Genomic DNA, 3479 nt, shown 5'->3' on the forward strand with positions numbered 1-3479 from the left:
CTCTCTCTCTCTCTCTCTCTATACGTCGCTGAAAAGGACCACGCCTCCTAGCCAAAGGATTTAATTACGAATTAATTGTGATGCACAGGCGCGTGGGTAATTCCGGCAGCAGGTAATTGCGCCGCTCCTCTCTCTCTCTCTCTCTCTCGCTACACCTGTGTCTCCTTTCGCCCTTTGTAAACCACCCACTATCTCCCGTCCTTTTATCAAAGCCATCTCCACCTCCTCTCTCCGTTCCCCTGCCACGAGGAGAGACCACCCACCCGCCGATTGCACCGACTGCCTTATTGCTTCGATCGACGGCGACGACGGCGTCGAATTTCGATCGGTGTCTTTTGAACCAAGTGCATGGAGCGGAATGCACTCGCTGTGGTAATTTTAGGTCTTTGCGAAGGGTTGTGTGGTGTGGGTTAAGTGGGTGGAATGGAAAAATTGTGGGTGCTTTTGGTACGTGGAGAGTTTAGGCGCTGGGTGAATTGTTGGGGAGATTTGGGAATTCGGAGTGTGATTATTGGGTTGGAACGTTGATTCCGGGGAAGGTGGAAATGTTGGTAGCTGGGTTTAAGAGAAGAAAGATTCTTCTGTATGGGACTTTGTGTCGGGGAAGATGGTAGAGAAATTTCTTTGATGTCTAGGAAGGCTTCTGTCACAGTTGTGTTCCGAGCAATATTTAAGACGCTGCTGTTTAATCTTTGATGCTCGCGTCGGGAGTCTGAGACAGGTAAAGTATTATGATTTTCTACGGAAAAGGAGTTTTAATATTTCCGCGTTAAGTCTCGTGTATTTGTGCGTCTAATTTCGAAGATTAACGACAGTGATATGATACGTATAATGTTAAAATCGACAGGCGAATCTACAGAAACCCGGGAAGATAAGGAGCAAAAATCGTTGAAATAGTTCGAAGCAATAATGTACACTACCGGCCAAAAGTTTGGAATCACTGTGCATTGCAAGTTACACAAAAATTCGCAGAGAAAAGTCAGCAGCTTTAAGAATTTTTTAACGAATTTTGTATCATTCAAATCAATCGATATGAGATAAATTGCTATTTATTAGTAGCAGATTCAGTACTCATGAAAATTGGGAGGTGATTCCAAACTTTTGGCCGGTAGTGTATCTCTTGCAATGGATGTTGCAACCGTGAAAGAGAAACACGTAGAACGGATGTCTCGAACTCTAGCCCTAGCCAATCGTCGAAATCCCTCTTGCAATGGATGTTGCAGCCGTGAAAGAGAAACACGTAGAACGGATGTCTCGAACTCTAGCCCTAGCCAATCGTCGAAATCCGGGGACAATTGTCCCATAACGCGTTACCCAAAAATCGTTGCCGATCTTCCGCACGAACCCCAACACACTTCCACCCTAAATTTCCCCGTTGAACAGCATGTTTCTGCTAAACTGAATCAACTGGGAACTAACCAGCACCCTTCCCTGCGTAAAAGAGACTCCGCGAGTTGACCTACACGCTCGCATATGCGTTTTTCGGTGGTTTGAATGCGCGGTAACGAGTGGATCTCGCTGGTGGCTCTTCTTCTGCCACGCCCAGCGATCGCTCGAACACGCTTGGCCAGCGCGGCATAATTGCGGGATAATGCGCGGGTGGCGCGAACGTTCCATTGTCGGGACACTCGGGTTTCCAGGTGTCCCGGGGACACGCCGCGGGACAATGCGTTTCGACGGATAACAGAATTTAATGAAGCGGGACCGCCACTTAGAGACATCGTGTTTCGACGACGTGACAGTGTGTCCGATTCAAAGCGCTCGTTACGAGGGGCGATCCGTGACGAGCCAACGGGGGGAGGCTTTGCGTTCCCTCCCTGTGAGACGATGAGGGACGTCACCCTCTCCCCACGAACCCTGCCTTTGCCCCCTCTCTCACTCTCTCTGATTCACTGTCTTCTCTCTCATTATTGTCTCCCACTCACTCTCTTCTCTCTCATCACTTCGTCTCTCCCACGTACTCTCTTCTCTCTTACTTTCTCTGATATCTTCTCTCTCTTATTTACTCTCTGATCTTTCTCCCTCTCTCTCTCTCTCTCTCTGCTTGGATAAGATGCTTTTTCCGTTCGGACGTTTCACGTGTGCACACGCGTTGCACCGAACGCGAGAAACTGAGCGTGTCGAATCGATGTGCCCGCTCTTTAGACGGGTTACGAGCACTGGCCGCGCTGTTCTCGCTCGTGTGCCGCCGTTTGGCGGTGTTTAATGACGCGTTGATGATTCTGTTGTTAGAGCAATCGAGGGATTTCGGTGTCCAGAGTGATTGCAGTTTCTGTTTTACGTTCAATGCATTTCGAGAAGTTGATCCGTTGTACAGTGATCGCTTTATGGTTCGATTGGTTTAAGGTTAATTGCTCGTTACAGGGATTCGAATAGAAATCGGTGAAATGCTTAACAATCTTCAATTGTGTGAAATTAAAACGAAAGTTTATCAGGTCTATTTAGTATTAATTTTTCGTTATCGAGTAACACGCGTAACTTACGCTAAATAATTCTGACATTTAGCTGGAATTCAAAATAAAAATACTAACCAAGGATATAACTCTTATCTCTATATTCGATATTACGAAGCAACGGTTTAAGAGAAGTATTTGAGGTAGTAATATACGGTTTGCCGTTCTGCGTGTTTATCTGATTGTAGCAGATTGCGAGGTGTGAAATGCTCGTTTTTGTGGGGGCGGAAGAAACGTACTCGGTTTTATTGGCGGATCAGGTTCTTTCCATCGGAATGTCCGTTACGTAAATTGATGGATTTCTAGTTCGAGAGCTTCGAATTCCGTTTACACAGAAGTTCGAAGGTCTACGTTCCATGAATTTTAAGCAGCGTTTTCTACGTTCTCTCGATCGAGAAAAGTCGTCCCGTTTAGAAAGTACTTTGGGTATTAGATGTGTAATTACTTTGCCGAGGAAGAGACTCGATTCTCCAACGTTTCTACTCTGATCAAATATTTCACGGTAATGAAGTTACCGCTGACATTTGCATGTTCATCAAGCGTAAAAGAAATTCATCCTCTGTGTCGATCTTTCTCACATTATTGTTACATTATCCCAACAAAATACAACAAATACAAGATAAGGGTAACTAGAAGATAGTCCATCTCCATTCTCCGATCGTCGTCCCGCCTCGATCTTTCCTTCAAACACTGGAGAAAAAGCTCTACCACCTAGGTCGATCGAAACCACGTCTTATCTATCTTCCGCGTTCAGTCTTACTGTACTTCTTACCTGCTAGCCGGCGTTCGATCAGATCGTGCTAAATCGTGGCGCGCGTCCTTGCAGCAGCGTCTCTCCTTAGGTGCCGCGTCAACAACAAGGGATTCCGGACATAGTAGCGATTTATGGCACCGATAAAACCCCCGTCGACGATCGCACCGGACCAGCGGAAACACGCGGAAACTCTGTCACTGCTTAAGTTTCGATCTGTCGATCCATCAACCACATCGATCTCCCGTACTTTCCATCGACAAAACTCAGTCGAT

Source organism: Habropoda laboriosa, unplaced genomic scaffold (genome assembly GCF_001263275.1).
Source record: "Habropoda laboriosa isolate 0110345459 unplaced genomic scaffold, ASM126327v1 scaffold186, whole genome shotgun sequence".
NCBI lineage: Eukaryota > Metazoa > Arthropoda > Insecta > Hymenoptera > Apidae > Habropoda > Habropoda laboriosa.